An 18,276-nucleotide genomic window follows, 5' to 3' on the forward strand; every position below is an offset into this window, starting at 1 on the left:
AGTCAGATTTGCAAAAAATGGCCTGGTCCTTAAGGAGTTAAAAATAGCATAAAAAAATCTTTAAAAATATTTTAAACATAAAAATGTGATTTACACAATAGGTGATTTTCTGATGACACATTCCCGTTAGTGCATGTACTTTTAGTTATTATATGTTGTATTGTGTTAGATATAGCGGCCATTGGTTTATGAAAAGGGATGATATATTTATGGTATTGGTATACACCGTTATTATAATTTTGTGATTGTTGAATTTATACCTCTCAGTGCCCATACAATTATTGGTTTATTACCAAAGGTATGGGGTAGGGAAGTGTTTGGTGCTTACAGCATGCTTTTCATTGTTTTTAACCCTTATTGTCTGATTAATTAAATCACTTTTGATAATTTGGAGTCCATTTCTTTATGGCCTATACGCATTGGGGGAGAAATATCAAAACTGTTATAAAGGAAAACTGGCTTAGTTGCCCAGAGGAACCAATCAGATTCCACCTTTTGTTTTTTAGAGCTCCTATGGGAAATGAAAAGTGGAATCTGATTGGTTGCTATGGGCTACTAAGGTTGTTTTCCTTTATTCCATGTTTTATAAATCTCCCCCATTGTCTGTTGTAGTCTTGTAATAAGAGTAAAATAATCACAGCCCCCCCACCATGTTATACTTTGTTTAACTCTTGCAAACAATGCATAAAACAACTGTTAGTTATGATGATATCACAAGACATATGACATCATAGACATTGCATGATGTCACAATTGGTGCAGAATGTCCAAAGTTCTAAACCAGAACCATTTTGTGTCACATGAGCTTGACAGGTTGAAGCGGACACGTTCAGGTATGTAGCTCTTCACTCCATGCTGAGACCTCCACACAGCGTGTAGTTAGAGGCTGTGTTGTGAAATACCACACAATTAACAAAGGTGTAAGTAGGGGGCTGCAACTGGGGCATGTGTACTGGGTGCTGAGTGCCAGGAGATGCGCCAACATGCCACTTTTCCTTGGCCAGGCTGTTAAGAAACTGGGCTAGGTCAGAAAATTCAACGCTCTGGTAAAAGTAAGTCTTCGGCTCTACCATTTATCCCCCCACCCCCTAGAAATCTCGACAACAAACCCTGTGGGACATATTTCTTGCTGTGACTGTCAGGACAAATCTTTAAAGGGAAGACATTTTTAAGAAATGTTCACAGACCTTATTTTATGGAAAATGTGCACATCTGGGCATTATGCTTTATCCCTCCTAAAGGCACCTGGACAACCCCTCTATGAGAACTCCCTGGCAACCACTGGGACCCTGTTGTCTCCCCAGTACACAGGTGGTATGTTAATGGACCATTTTCAAACGTATGGTCATCTGGAGCATGAGCTGCTCTTTGAAGTGTGTCGATACTCTGGCTGAGTGGGGTCCCAGACTGTAATGTGGTTTTATATAGGTGCAGTCCTAGGAAGATTTTCCTGGAATTGTTCCTTCTACAGATCTGTGACGTTGATCATGTTCATGCAGGTTTAATGGCGCAGATCTCCGTTGTATCATTATCATTCTGTAAATCTATATTATGGGAACTTGTTTGTGGTCTTTTTTAGAGTCTTAGGGGGCCATAAACGTTAGATTATTGTCATCTGAGGTGAATCTGCTGACTTTGGTGGGATAGGCAGATTTTTTTATGTGTATGGGGTGCCGCAACCCTCCCCTTATGACAAATGTTGAGGAAGAGAAGGCTTGGGTAGGTTGGAATTTAACATGACCAATTTCTTATGCCTATGGGGGTGTCAGGGGGAATAGCTGTTGGCTGAAATATTGTCTGACTGTCAGCTATGATGATGTCAGAAGACACATGACATCATAGACACCACATGACATGCAGGTTTAATGGCGCAGAATCATCTTGGTTCATTTCAGATTGAAGAGGACACATCCACATCCAGTGTGAAGCATTTGAAGAGAACAAGCCCAGAGAACTAGCTCTTCACTCAGGTCTGTAAGAATGTAAGCTCTGGGGAACAGGGCATGTACTGTATATTAGATTGTAAGCTCTGAGGAGCAGGACATGTACTGTATATAAGATTGTAAGCTCTGAGGAGCAGGATGTCTATTGTTGTATTAGACTGTAAGATCCGAGGAGCAGGACATGTGTTGTATATTAGATTGTAAGCTCTTAGGAGCAGACCTTGTATTGCATATTAGACTGTAAGCTCTTAGGATCAGGGCATGTACTGTATATAAGATTGTAAGCTCTGAGGAGCAGGTTGTCTCTTTCTTTCCAGGGTCAGCTCTCCGGAACTTTATATTACATACATATATACAGCAATATGCAGCAGGACAGATGTAATCCAGGGAATTATCCGATCGCCACATCTGGGGTCAGGAAGGAATTTTTTTCCCCCCTGAGGTAGAAATCTCCGGGGGGTTTGTTCGCCTTCCTCTGGATCTTTGGATCCGGTGGCTCTCATCTCAGGGCAGTGGTGGACTGGTCTGAATGACCGCAGCAAGTTCTGTGGTCTCCACCGGTCCTGGCCTGAGAGTCACTGTGATCCCTGTTTATTTTATTAAAGGGCCAGTAATATTTTATTACAATGTTGCTTATTGCTATTCCAATAAAAAAAAAAAATAAAAAAGATATATTGTGGTGTTTGTTTTTTTTAATCTGGATTTGTCCTTACACAATGACCACGATGAGGCTGATTGTTGCCGCTCAGTGTTTTAGTACTAGTCATAGCTGCTAATCCAGTAAATAATAAAGCACATCATCTCCTAAACACATGGCGGCACTGCTACAGGACCATAGAGCTATAGAAGACTCCATTATAATAAAGCACATCATCTCCTAAACACATGGCGGCAGGCTGCTGCAGTAACCAGGAAACTACATGGAATTCATTACAATAATGTACATTATCTTCTAACACATGGTGGCAGCTGCAGAACCATGAAGTATATGGGACTCCATTTATAATAAGTGGTATCTTCTCCTAAACACATGGTGGCGGCAGCCTACAGGACCAGGAACTACACGGAATTTATTCAATAAAAATGTATTCTGTTCATAAACACATGGCGGCAGCTTCTACAGGACCACAAACTATAGGGGCTCTATTATAATTACAGTGGATCATCTCCTAAACACATGGCGACAGCAGTTGAGGACCAGGAACTTTTGTCCAGGGGTTCTCCAACTCCAGTCCTCAGGGCCCACTTGTCGGTCAGGATTTAGGAGTATCCCATAGAATGAATACCTCTGGTAAATCCTGATAGATGGACACTAATTATATCAGCTGCCCAATACTAAGGAAATCCTGAAAACATGACCGGCAGGTGGGCCCTGAGGACTGGAGTTGGGGACCACTGCTTTAGAGGACTTCATTATAATAAAGTGTACCATCTCCTAAACACATGGCGGCAGCTGCTACAGGACCACGAACTATAGGGGGCTCCATTATAATAAAGTGTATCATCTAAACACATGGCGACAGCAGTTGAAGGACCAGGAACTTTGGAGGACTTCATTATAATAAAGTGTATTATCTCCTAAACACATTGCAGCAATTGCTGCAGGACCATGAAGTATAGGGGACTCCATTATAATAAAGTGTATCTTCTCCTAAACACATGGCAGCAGTTGCTGCAGGATCAGGGACTATAGGGGACTCCATTATAGTAAAGTGGTACAGTACCTGCACTGTCTGTAATAGGTGCTCCCAGGTTTTGGTATCTCTGCCGCCATAACCACTGCACACACTGTTCTCAGCCAGGCTACGCCCTTTCACGTGACACACAATATTGCACAAAGCACTGCTTACAGGCTGTAGGCTGGTCTTTATTATAGGCCTATCTCTTATACAGGCCTTAGCTGCTTGCAGGATGCAAGGACTAGGTAGATTCTCTCTACCCCTTAGGCCCCTTTCACACGGGCGAGAATTCCCTGCGGGTTTAATGCGTGAGGTGAACGCATTGCACCCGCACTGAATCCGGATCCATTCACTCCAATGGGGCTGTGCACATGAGCGGTGATTTTCACGCATTACTTGTGCGTTGCATGAAAATCGCAGCATGCTCTATATTGTGCGTTTTTCACGCAAAGCAGGCCCCATAGAAGTGAATAGGGCTGCGTGAAAATCGCAAGCATCCGCAAGCAAGTGCGGATACGGTGTGATTTTCACACATAGTTGCTAGCTGACGATCGGGATGGGGACCCGATCTTTATTATTTTGCCTTATAACATGGTTATAAGGGAAAATAATAGCATTCTTAATACAGAAAGTAAATTAGGTATGGAGGGGTTAAAAAAATTTTTTTTTAAATTAAACTCACCTCATCCTCTTATTCGCGCAGCCCAGATTTTCTTCTTTCTTATTCTTTGAGGACCTGGGAGGAAAAGGACTTTTGGAGACGTCACTGTGTTCATCACATGGTCCATCACCATGGTGATGGACCGTGTGATGAGCGCAGTGACGTCACCAAAGGTCCTTTTCCTCCCAGGTCCTCAAAGAAGAAGAAAGAAGATGAGCCGGGCTGCGCGAACAAGTGGATGAGGTGAGTTTAATTAAAAATTTTATTTTTTTAACCCCTCCATCCCTAATTTACTTAGCATTCTGTATTAAGAATGCTATTATTTTCCCTTATAACCATGTTATAAGGGAAAATAATAAAATCTACACAACACCTAACCGAAATCTGAACTTCTGTGAAGAAGTCCAGATTCGGGTATCAAAAATGCAGATTTTTCTCACGCGCGTGCAAAATGCTTTAAAAGGCTTTGAACTCGCGCTGAAAAATTGTGCATTTTCCTTCAAGGCACCCGCATCTTTTCCCGCAACGCCCATGTAAAAGAGGCCTTAGCTCCAGCCTCAATTCCTCTGTGGTATTTGGCCTGTTTCCCTAGCTACTCCCGGCGTGTTGGTGCACCATTTTTCTAGTTCTAATCACTTCTGCTAGGGGAGTAATGCAGATATGGTGAACCTGGGAGAGCCGGTCACAGGGGGATACTCGTGCAGCAGGTGGCAGCAATAATAGGAGTGGTCTTTTTGATTGGTGTTATTTACATATAAGGCAAGGCTAATCTATATAAGATACCATAGTAGCGGTAACATACCAATCTCATTACATGAGTAAGGGTCACACTTTAACCACCTCCGGTCACACTAACGCCGATCGGCGTCAGGACGGTGGTGCTCTCAGGTCTCGATGATGCCAATAGGCGTCATCTCGTGAGACTCGAGATTTCATGTGAACAGGCGCTCACAGGAGAGCGCGTTCACAGGATCGCACAGTTCACAAGTTCAACTACAGCCTGCCGGCAACGATCATTGGCTGGCAGGCTGTAGATTTTAAAAGATCCAATGAAATGGGTATGTCAGACGCTATTTGTAAATAGCGTCTGATATACCTGCTACCTGGTCCTCTGGTGGTCCCTTTTGCTTGGATCGACCACCAGAGGACACAGCAGCTCTGTAAGTAGCACCAATCACCACACATACACTACACATACCCCCTCTCACTTATTAACCCCTTATTAACCCCTGATCACCCATATAGACTCCCTGATCACCCCCTGTCACCCCCCTGTCATTGATCACCCCCCGTAAGGGTCCCTCATCACCACCAGGTAGTTAGCTACTTGTTAGGTAGTTAGCCGCCCAGCCCACCGCACCGCAGTCGCTGATTAGCGTCATCGCTGTCGCTAATCAGCACTAGTACTGTATAGTATCTGTAAGTGATCAAGACTGATCGCAATCAGATCTATATAAGTACATTAGGGTCACCTTAGGCTCTACAAAAAAAGCAGTGTTCGCCCGATCAGGCCTGATCTTGTGCGCACACTTGCGTTCCGTCCGCCCCACCGCAGTGACAGAAATATTTTTTTTATGATCACTGCAAAAACCACCGTAAAATCGCTGTGCCGCTATAAAGATCACTTTTGAGCTTTTTGATCTTCATTAGCGATCGCAGCTTTACTTCGCAAGCACTCCTTTTTACTAGGCAGGTTTGCTCTTTTCCTGGGTAGTCTCAGAGGAATACCCCCTAAATTTAGTTAGTCCAAAATGTCAACAAGAGGTATTCCACTGAAGAGGCCTACAGGATTCTGGGCCCTGATGGATGAAAGCGCTGGGACGCCTCACCCGCTGAATTCCAGTGGTTCAGAATATGAACCTGTAGACAGCAGGTGGCACTCTAACCGCTAGTGATGATGACGAGGTTGAGGTCCCTGCTATGGTCAGCGTACCCGACCCCTTGTCAGTGTTCTGCCTACCCCACATGATGAGCCTCATTTGCAGCAGAGTGGTGCTAGCGCTGATCTTTTTATGGTGCGGCATACACCAGCAGCGCAACACATCCTGGACCTTCTACCAGCACTGCCGTATTCCCTGGTGAAGTGGCGAGCACCAGAAGGGCAGTTCAAGCTGGTACGGTGGCACGTGCATTAACTCCCCCCGTCGCAGCCACCACGTTCACAGGCCAGTAGAGCCCTTAGTATCCCAGAGGTGCTGGCAAACCTAATTGGCAATACCCTGCTTCGCCGCACCCGTATTGCCCCCTTTCACCACCCAGTCTGGAGTTCGCATGGAGACAGCTCATTTAGGATCGGCCCTAGAGTTTTTTGAGCTGTTCTTCACCGCGGAACTCTATGACTTTGATGTGGCAGAAACCAACCGCTATGCCACACAGTATATAACCGCCAATCCGGAAAGCTTCTATGCCCAGCCTTACCGGTGGAAACCAGTCACAGTTCCGAATTTAAAATATTTTTGGGGCCTTATCCTCAGCATGGGTCTAACTAAAAAAAATGTATTGCGGTCCTATTGGTCTAAAGACCCAATACATTACATGCCCATGTTCTCTGCTGCAATGGTCCAGGGCACGTTTGAGGTCATCATGCGCTTTAGGCATTTCGCTAACAATAAAAACCTGTCATCCAAGAGGCCACCCTGCTTATGACTGCCTCCACAAAATTCGGCCCCTCATAGACCATTTGTCATCCAGATTTGCAGATGTGTATACTCCCAATCAGAACATCTGCATAGATGAGTTCCCTAGTACATTTTACCGGGCGCCTTGGCATCAAACAGTACATCCCCAGCAAGCGCGCCCGGTATGGGGTCAAACTGTATAAGCTCTGTGAAAGGGCCACAGGCTATACATATAGTTTTTAGGGTCTATTGAGGGAAAAAGACTCAAAACTGGAGCCGATCGGATGCCTTGACCACCTGGCGAGCAGTGGCAAGATTGTCTGGGACTTGATGTCACCCTTACTCCACAAGGGGTACCACTTATACGTGGACAGTTTTACACAAGTGTGGCCCTCTTTCGGCACTTACATCTAGTCGGAATTCAATGCTGTGGCACCGCGCAACCTAGTCGCCGGGGCTTCCCCCAACGGCTCCTTAATATCCGACTTGCACGGGGGGAGAGGGCTGCCCTTGTGTGACCAAGAACTGCTCGCGGTGAAGTGGAGGGACAAGAGGGACGTTACCTTCTGTCCACCATTCACGCAGACACGACAGTAGAAATTGAAAGGGCAACTGGAGTCATTGAGAAACCCCTCTCTGTCCACGACTATAACCTTCACATGGGAGGGGTGGACTTCAATGACCAGATGTTGGCTCCCTATTTAGTGTCCCGCCGCACCAGACGCTGGTATAAGAAGGTGTCTGTTTATTTAATTCAATTGGCTGTCTATAATAGTTTTGTTCTCTACAGTAAGGGTGGGAGAACAGGATACTTCCTAAATTCCAGAAGAGATCATTTCGGAACTCCTGTATCCAGGAGGGTCCGTGCCCCAAGTCCCCTGATGTAGGTGAGCCGGCTACATGCCAGACACTTCCCGAGTGTCTATCCTGGTACCCCCAACTCACCGTTCCCCAAGAAAAAGATGTCATGTCTGTAGCAGGGCTGGAATAAGGCGTGACACCACCGTTTTTTGTCCTGACTGTCCTGACCAGCCTGCCCTATGCATAGGGGAGTGTTTCCACAAGTACCACACACAGGTACACTATTAGTGTAGGGATTTGCGTGACACAGGACAGGCACATAGGGGTCTTAGGGCCAGCATTTAAGTGGCGTCACGAAACAGGATCGAGCTGTGTGCCAACAGGATCGGACCGAATTGTGTGCCTATCCCTGACAACAGGATCGGATTGAATTGTGTGCCTATTCCTGTCCAACAGAAACAGATCCAATTCTGTGTTAAAACGGATCCCATCGCATGTTACACAGTATTGTAAGAGCTGCAGCTTGTGCAAAAACCCTGAAAAGTGACTTTATGCTGTATTGCTATGCCAGAAAGCGCTAAACGTGCGCTCCAGCAGCCTAAGGGTTAATTCGCCATATTCGTAAAATGGCGCTTCTTCTCCATGCCCAGAAGCGGGAAAAGACAAGAACGCCCTCTCAAGAGCACGTATTTGCCGAATACGCTCCCCAGAAGCGGGAAAACTTAGTAACGCCCCTGCAAGAGCGCGACGATGTCAAATACGCCCCCTAGAAGCGGGAAAACTAAAGACTGCCCCCAGTGAACTTTCTATTGTGAGCCGAGAGAATGAAGACTCCTCCCTCTGGGCTCCACCCTCATACCTGGCAGTTTGCTTATTCGAGGAGACAGCGAAGATGAGTATCCTCGTCCCAAGTGGAACCAAATGTCCATTGGCGGAGAGCAAGTATACGAGGAGATCCAGGTCTCCCAGCTGTTAAAGAGACGCAGTCCATCTATCTTTGGTACCAGCCCGGAGGCAGTGGATCCCTCCGTGGCCAAAGAGCCTGTGCCGCTTACCTTGGCCAGCATTCCCGAGTTCCGGAGAAGGCCGCTGTCGACATCCCGGTCCCTGCAGAAAAGGAACAGGACTTAATCGAGTTCCCGGAGACCGTATATCCCTCTGCCAGCCAAGTGCCAGTGCGGAAGACGACACACTAGTCAAGATGGGCGCTGACGTCGAACCTGCTCCTGCGGAGAACGCCGCTGACGTCGCCGCGCCAGCCATGGATGAGCCTGCACCACAGACGGCACCTGAAGTCCGTGATGACAACCAGGAGGCACCGGAACCGGCCGCCCTGCCGCAACCACATATAGGAGCTGCCGCGCTCCCTGAGGCCCGGCCCGGTCCGCATCTGCCCCTGCACCACGTCCCTGCGACCCCAGCAACCGCCACCAGGCCTAGGCCTGCACCGCTGATGTCACCTACTGGTGCGGCTGAGGTGGCTGGCGTTCCACTCCCGCCGGCCCAGTTCAACTTCCACCAAGCCAGGGAGCCTGAACCCTGAAAGTGCCCCATGAGATCACCGCTTTTGCCCAGACGGCCTGGGAGTACAAGTCGGCTGTCGAGGATGGGTAAAGCAGGTGGTGGACGACCCCCAGCCAGGGGATCCCAAATTAATCAGGAGAACAGGAACTGTACTATGGTTCTCTGTCGAACGGAGAGTTGCTTCTTGCAGGACAACCACGCTCTGTAAAAAGGCATTACCTGCCTCAGGCCTGTCATAACCTGTATGTGGGGGGACCAGGTGGAGTACACCCCCATGCGCTCCATGCAGGGCCCTTTCGCTGCTGGTGTCACTTTACTAGACAAGCCGCTCACCCCTGCCGTCATCCCAGAGACCTGGCGGGAAGATCCAGGCTCTGCGTGCAAGGTGAGATGCCTCCAAGAGACCCCGGATGGTCGTATGCGATTCAGGGAGCAGCCCCAGCCTGAGCCTGCACCCCTCATCCCTGATTTGGCCGCACCACCAACCCTGAGGGTAGACAAATTAACAATTCAGTCCTAACATTCAAACCCCAAGGTACAGCCATATATCCTGCCATGGAAGCAGCCTCAGGCATCTGCTCCATCCCTTCCTGAGCCCTTTCAGCCAGAGGTTCTGAGCCCCTCTGTACCGGCTAGGGATTCCGGATTACAGCGAGTTACTGCAGCGTTCTCTAGGGCTGTCAACCACAGCCATACTCAGCAGCCACCACTAGAGGACAGTGGTGCACCACCACAGCCGCTACTATGAGCTACCAGAGGAAGGAGCGCCCTCTTATGCACTTTAGTAGCTCAAGTAGTGAGGAGGACATTGACGCGCTCCTCTAAATGTGTCCTACTACAAAATAAAAATGATGGAAGCCACGTCATGGACTGATTCCTGACGGGTGAGGACCTGTTGGCCTTGTGTGTTTTAAAGTTTTTATGTTTCAGGTTGCCTGGTTAGTCCTCATCCTGATGGTCATGCTCAGTTAGTACTCCCCCCAACAGCATTTAACCCCTCATGCCCAAGTTCAGTGTTTATCCCCTTTCTCAGGTTACTTGATAGCCTGGTGCTCTTAAACATTTTAACTCTTTGATTACAATGGACTTTTATCAGTTTCCAGAGGATTCTACAACTTTAAACACTTCCAGAAAAAAAAAAGGACTCAAGTTATTGTTGAGCCGCATCTTGCACTAATAATTTGCACTATTTTATAAAAATGTTTTTACTGCAACATAAAAGCTTGCACCCAAGGAAAAGACTCAAATGATACACTGAAGCTCTTTGTGATTTTCATGTTATTTAATATTTTTGCAAATTGTATAACGTTTAAGATAACATGCCCATTGTGTGTATTATCCTTTTAGGTGCCACAATGTGATTTTATGCACTGTTTATGATAATTGCACTTTACCATTGCACTTAACAAAAATGTAGCAACTTAGGGGGCGTGGTTTTGCCAGCCGAGAGAGATGGCCGCTTGAGCTGTGAGCTCCGAGCCCTACCAAGCGACTGCTAAGCTACAACAAGTCTGACATTTGTTTTAACCGCCTAAAACTCATATATAAGATATCCCTCCTTATACCCAAGATGGTTAGAGGGTCAATATCCGTTAAGAAGCAAGGGAAGCTGACTTCTTCGTGGAGAGGATAAAGGACCAAGATGGCGCGGGTTCGCCTGCCTCCACGCGCTCCTCGAGATCTGCAGAGCAAGACTCTCCAACGACTCTCCAGTACAGCGAGAAGCCTGCAAGCCTCTCAACGCCTCCTCTCCCACTCCTCCACAGCGACGAGTCTCCCCCAGCCCGGCCTGAGACACGCTTACCAGACCGGAGCAGTCCTCCTGACTCCCGGGTATGCACAGACGTCTCTCCCTGCCAGAGCGCCTGCAAAAGCAGAAGCCACGGCTTCAAGACGACACGCAAGGATCAGCAGGGGGGTGAGTGATCAGAGCGCTCCGTCTCTAGCAGACTTCCCCACTACGGATGATCTTGCGACCGGCAGCATGATAAAGGAGATTTAGTAGCCTTCAGCCGCTCCATGCATACAGAAATAGACGCCTTGCTGTCTCCCCTGCACGCCTCCATTACTGAGGCGGACAAGCGGATTACTCATGTAGAGTCTAAAATGGGGGACGTTCCGCCGCATCAGCATAACCAGCTTGTAGATGCCCACGAAGAGCTTACAGCTGAAGTCGAGAGACTCAAAAACAAGGTGGTGGACTAGAAGACAGGTCCCGGCCGCAACAACATCAAGCTTAGGGGTATACCGGAGGACATACCCACCTAAAGAGCTGGAGGCCTATATTCTCGATCTTATGAGGTCACTCCTGATTAAACATGAGCGATAAAGATCTTACTCTAGACAGAGCACACAGAGTGGCCCGGCCAAAACATCTTCCTCGACTCTGTTCCTAGAGGACGTTCTAGCTAGGGTCCATTTCTTCGACGTAAAGGAACTACTGATGAATGCAGCTAGAAAGAAAGGGCCCGCTACCTGCTCCACATGAAGGGATCAAAATTTTCGCCGATTTTATCCGCCCCAACCCTTCAACAGAGAAGAGCTTTAGCCCCCTTTACTGCTGCTTTACGCGATCACAACATACCTTATCGATGGGCTTCCCCACTAAAGTTCTGATCCAGCATCAAGGAACTCTACATACAGTGCTTTCCTGGACTCAGGGAAGAAAATTATTAGAAGGATGGAACATTTCCATTAAAGATTCTCCTGACCTTTAAGCAAAAGGCCCAGAACCCATTACAATGGATTGGCAGACGGTCCCCGACCAGGCGTAGACCACATCGCTGACCAGTAATAGGTTAACTTGTTGAATCGTTACCTGATTCTGTTTAGGGCTCGGGCGGTCAGTTAGGCAAGAACTGCCTCACAAGCCCACACAATGGTGCCTGATGGCTATCACGTGTCGTTCCACTGTGATAGTTTTTTCCTTCTTTTCTGTTTATTCCCTAAGCCTATTTTTTTGCTGTTATTTTACAATTCCTCTACAATTACTACTAGATGATACTCCGAGGGGTCAAGGGATGAGGATCATTTTTCAAGTGACCTAGATCAGTTTCATATTTCCATGTTCACTATATTTAGGATTCGCCTTTCAGACCTACCATTTGCTCCTGCAGCATGGTACTAAAAGTCGCAGCTTTAAACGTAAAAGGCTTGAATAGCCCTTTTAAAAGATCCATGTTGTGGAAGGAAATCCGTGAGCTGAAATGCGACATTTTCTGTGCCACAGAAACCCATCTGCTCCAATCGGATGGCCACAGGATACACCACCCTAAGTTCCCCCACATTTACCAGTCACACTTCTGCAAAAAACAAAGGGGAGTTCTAGTGGCCATAAGCCATTCAGTGGCTTTTTCTTTGAAGTCTTCAGTGCTAGATCCTAATGGCAGATATATAATTTTAGTTTGCTCTATTAATAATGTTGATTATACAAAATATAGTGGTAGGTTGTGGTGGCTCACTAGCAAGTAGTTAAGGTATGGTGCTGCAAGCTAATATAGAGGGAATCACCCCACCCCTCTCTTAAAGGCAATGTAGTAATAGGAAAATGAGCGAGCACTCATACACTTGGCAACCAGATTGACATATGCAGAAAATATTTATTAAATCCCCATAAAATACAAGTAATAAAATTTATAAGAACAATGTAGCAATAATATACAACATTACAGTCACATATATTGTGGTAGATATGATCAACACTATATTCATATGACTCAATAGTGTCGATAAATTCAATAATATATATCACACCAAAAAACTTCAAGTATATGCTGTTATTTGGGAAAGAGGGGGCATTATCTTCTAGCGCTCTAACCCAATTTGGGAAACTGAATGTCACTGAAAATGTTGTAGGTGTATTCACTGGGAGCGCAATATGTTCATAAAGTGTCCACAGGAATCTGATAATATGAAAAGTCTTCTTATAGCATATCCTTTTAAGCTTGATATGAGCTTTGGATTGAAGAAAACTTTAAATCGATGTTTGGCTTACCGTCTAGCGTCTGCTGTCTCCCTATTGCTTCAATGGAGCTTTAAATATTTGCCGGCTTATTCAGTCGCTCCATACAGCAAGCTGGTTTGAATTTTCACGGGAGTTCCAAAGATCGCTGGAGTTGCCACTCTGTTCCGCAATTTTCTTTGGTGCAAGCTTTCGACGATAAGAATAGTTAATCCTTTACTGTAGAGATTTTCTTCTGTAGGGCCATACAGTGTTTTTCGGAGGCTTTTCAATGCAGGTACATCACTTGTTTCACCAATGAGCGGCTAAAGCTAAAATTCCCTATCTACTAGACCCTTCTCTGGGAAGAAAAAACTATCCCCAGTGGGAATAGCAATGCTTTTGGAGACTTTTATGCTTCCCTTTATAATTTAGCCCCCCAAGAACGAGTCTCACCACCAAAAGCAGATCTCATTGATGCCTTTTTTAGATAAGTTAGGCCTAACACAACTGACTACTCTGCCCAATTACAAACTCTCGATGCCCCCATGACCACAGAAGAACTTTTACCATTATTAAAAAACTCCCCCCACACAAATCCCCAGGCCCAGAACGGCCTATCAAACTCCTATTATAAAGCCTTTTCTGATCAGCTCTCCAGACACATGTTGCTCTCCTTTCAATCTGGCAGAGAACTGGGATCCTTCCCCAAAGAGATGCTCGAAGCGTTAATAGTGACTATACCAAAACCTAACAAACCAACTGATGATCCTAAAAATTTTCCGCCCCATATCCCTCCTTAACACAGATATAAAAATTTTTTGCCAGAATCCTGTCATCCAGATTGGCCCCCCTCATTCCTCTATTAGTGAACTCCGACCAGGTTGGTTTTTGTCAAAGGCCGCCAAATACAGGAAAACTCTAGAAGAGTACTGAATCTTCTCTCCCATATCCAAAAAAGCAAGACCCTGGCGCTTTTGTCACGCTCGTCGCGGAAAAAGCGTTCGACCGCATTTGCTGGTCTTTTCTTTTGCGGTTTTGTCCAAAATGGGGATAGAGGGTCCTATCCTTGCCTCTATCCAATCCCTGTATAAAGACCCATCTGCTAGAGTCTGGGTAAATGGGTCTCTGTCTAAATCATTTTCCATTTCCTATGGAACCAGACAGGGATGCCCCTTCTCTCCCCTAATGTTCATTTTATCCATTGAACCCCTTGCCCAAGCCCTAAGAATGGAGAAGAGAGTATCAGGCGTACAGATAGCAGACCGCAATCATAAACTGAGTTTGTACGCTGATGATGTAATACTCACGCTTACAGACCCTACATCCTCCCTGTCCTCAGCCCTAGACATTATCACTCACTTCGGCCAACTATCTTACTACAAGCTAAACTCTTCCAAATCCCAAGCCCTACCCATTAACTTGTCCCCCCAAACAGTCCAACATCTTCAAGAAAAATTCACTTTAGATTGGCAACCTAACCAAATTCAGTATCTAGGTATCAACCTTACCTCCTCAACCCATAGTCCTTTTTCTAGCTAACTACCCCTCCTTGCTATCTAGCATTAAAAAAGACCTTGACCAGTATGATAAATTTGAAGTGTCTTGGATTGGTAGACTGGCCACTTTTCAAATGTTCGCATTACCCAAACTCCTTTATCTATTTAGGGTCCTACCCATCAAACTCCCTATATCATACTTCTCGCAATGCAATAAGGTACTAAACGCCTTTCTGTGGCATGGCAAAAAGCCTAGAATTGCATCCAAAATCCTACACACCAGGAAACAAATGGGAGGCATTAGCCTACCAAATATCTATGACTACTATTTAGCGTCACAAATAGGTCCCCTAGAGAGTTGGTGGAAGTTAGACTTCTCCAAACAATGGACTCACATTGACTCCACAGAGGTGATAGGGGGTAACCTTAAAGCCGTACTTATAGCCTCGTTATCCGAAAAGTTTATTAGTCCTAAATTGTCCTTCCTCGTCTCCAATGCCCTAAGCTGCTGGATAAAATATCATACCCTCACTGGCAAAGAGGTTCTTTCCAATACGAATCCAACCCCATTAGCGGTCCTTGACCATCTTATCCCTGATTTGGGTGTAGGAGCATGGAGAAGATATGGCCTGACAGAAATCCCCCAACTTTATCAGACTGATAGCCTGAATTCCTTCGAATGTCTACACAGCATATATAAGGTTCCCAACACAGAATTTTACAAATACCTTAGAATCAGGCACTTCCTAACTGAAAACCCCACTTTACCATCCATCAACAGACGGTTACTAGAGATATGGTCAATACCTACCCAAATCTCAAAAACCCTTCGCCCTTTATACTCCCAGCTCAGTAATAAAGACAACTTCAATAAATCTGCACCGTTGATATTGTGGGAAAAAGATTTAAATCTGAATTCTCTCCTCTACAATGGAAATCAGCGTTTAAATATATCTCAAAAAACATAAAATGTGTAACACAATATGAATCATTTGTGAAGACCGCCTTAAGGTGGTATTTCACCCCTGAAAGGCTACACACTATTTATCCGTCAGTCTCCCCAGGATGCTGGAGGAACTGTGGTAATAAAGGCACGTTATTCCATATTCTATGGGACTGCCCAATAGTAAGGCCTTTTTGGGTTGAAGTTTTTTCCCTAATCTCTCAGCTCTCAAACACAGTCAACCCTGTGCTCCCCCTCCCCTTCCTTAGCATTATTGATGATAGATATCATGGATATACCTAGTTCACTCAGGGGTATAGTTTGTCATATCCTCCTCTCAGCCAAGTTGGCTATCACCTCAAAATGGAAATCTCCATACCCGCCCACTATACTTGATGTCACACAAAGGGTTAACAAAACTTGTCTATATGAACAAATCATGGCCTCTGCATCCAATAACACAAACTGTAATACAAAGAAATATGAAAAAACATGGGGTATGTGCAAGTCTTCTAGATATATGCTCCCCTTCTGATCTCCCTAGCTAAATTTTAGATGACTACTCTTCACTCATATATGTCCCTACACCCCCCCCCTCCCCTTTCTTTTGGTACACTCTGAGGAATTGTAGATCTTATGTTTTTATTGTTTGACTTTTATATTATTTCTGTTTAATTTGTTAAACTTATGTTTATTACCTATGCAGACTTGTGCTTTCACTCCCTCTATAAGGGATTTATTTGTTCATCTACGACTGCGCTCACCTGCGTGTGTTGATCAGTTCTTGCTGTACTTTATATATATATACATATATGTACTTTTGTTCTTTTATTAATATACTTCAATAAAAATACTTTGACTATAAAAAATGTAGCAACTTACTTAAGTGTGCCTTAACTTAATAGCTCTTGTTCTCTCCCCCCTTTGTACGGACTGTCTTCATAAGGACGTTGAATACTAATGGCCTACACCCGGTGATATATACCCATAGGTACCCAGGGTAGGACCAAGTGGTAAGTTCAGGCAGGTCTAGTAACTTCACAGGTACCCCCGCTGCTTCGGGAATTGTTAGAAGCCCTAGGATGCTCCTTCCCGCTTGTTAAATGTTCAGGATTGTTCCCATCCTGAGGTGTCTCATTTCCAGGAGAGAGACGGGATTATGCTACCCTCCTCCTGTGACTTGCCAGAAGATACGGAGACGATAAATACCTCCCCTTCTGAGCCTTTTGCCTAAGGTAAGGCGCCTCAAGCCTTAGAGCCATACTTTAGCCTCCCTCAGTCATCATAGTGATCGAGCTACAAGCCAAATTTCTTCAGGCTATTGTGCAGGGAAGGGAATACAGGATAAAGCCACCCTTTCATTTGCGGGCTTTGCATTACACAATGGTGGGATTACGGAGTAAAGACACCCCCATGCTTTCTTTGATGTCAACAGCGCTATAGACATACAAAGTCAGTCAGTAATGTTTGCTTAGTGCAGTATTTAGGTTACCTGGCTTACTCTAGCGGGCAGGAACCTGGGGAAAGCCGTTATATGTTTTGTCTATGTATGTCATTATATGTAAATTCATGCAGCACTTTGTATTTTATTGGGTACCCAGAGCTGGTTCTTTCTCACCCTCCTAAACGTAAGCCGAGGGCAGCTTAACTTAATGTAAGGGGGAATGTAACATCCCGGAGTATGTTATCAAACTCTAGTTCCCTGCTACATCATGCTAGGTGTATGTATATTGTCATCTGGTGTAATCTAACATTGCCTTTGTCATTATATGTATTTTCTGGGCCTGTTTTCTATATTTGCTGTAATTTCTATGTACAGCAGCAGGTGGCAGCAGTATGTAGCAGGACCTTAGCCAGTTTAGTATTGCTAGACTGGAATAGTTCATTCCAGTCTAGTCCCCCCCTCTGTGAGCAGAAGTGGGCTGGTCCCATGTCCTGTTTCATGAGGAGAAGAGGAAGTTAGTTAGTGTACCAGCCACCCTGGCTAGGGGAAGGCTGTTAGTAGGAGCTCCCAGTTACAGGGATCCCAACCCTGGAGCCAGCCTCGGCTGAGGCCAGAGATCTCCATTCCCAGACTGAGCCATCAGCCTCAGCTGGTCGACAAGCAAGGAGCACCTCCAGTCCTCCAGGAAGAGCATTCCCTGTGAGCATAGCTGTGAGTACAGATCCAGAGACCAGGAGAAGTCAAATTCCTCCTCAGCTAGTCAGGCCCATATCAAGCAGAAGATAGACAGAGCAGAAGATAGATACCTGCCATATTCTCCAGGCATATGATAAGAAGCAGAAGATATATTGATTCCTGCCACATATTGCCAATACCTGCTGGGACCCAAGACTATTGCTGTTACTCGTGTGTATTCATGCCTGCCATTAAGTAAAGACAAGTTGGATTATATTACAAGTCTGGATCTCATTCATTACATCAAAGTTCCTCAATTACTCCTACTAACAACACTCAATTTATTGCAAGTGAGCCAGGATCTAGGAGTCCAGCCGTACCAAGGCAGGAGACACCGTTGACATTACACAGAGACACTATCCCCACTCTGGCATTTCTCACCTGGAACGTGAGTTACAACATCTTAAAGGGCCCTGCAACAGTACCCTGTGCAAACTGCAATTGGCGTCACGAACAAACCATAGACTTATACACACATATCCTGACCCA

The 18,276-nt window shown here is 45.6% G+C and overlaps 1 long non-coding RNA gene across 1 annotated transcript in view; it reads left to right on the forward strand.

Annotated features, from left to right (window-relative positions):
- The window catches only part of LOC121004608, an 18,788-nt gene extending 7,884 nt beyond the window's left edge, over positions 1-10,904 (forward strand). Inside the window, exon 3 of the long non-coding RNA XR_005779795.1 lies at positions 10,776-10,904. This is a non-coding gene — a long non-coding RNA (uncharacterized LOC121004608). The remainder of the gene's footprint in view (positions 1-10,775) is intronic.
- Positions 10,905-18,276: the final 7,372 nt, after the last annotated feature.

This window comes from Bufo bufo, chromosome 6 (genome assembly GCF_905171765.1).
Source record: "Bufo bufo chromosome 6, aBufBuf1.1, whole genome shotgun sequence".
Classification (NCBI taxonomy): Eukaryota; Metazoa; Chordata; class Amphibia; order Anura; family Bufonidae; genus Bufo; species Bufo bufo.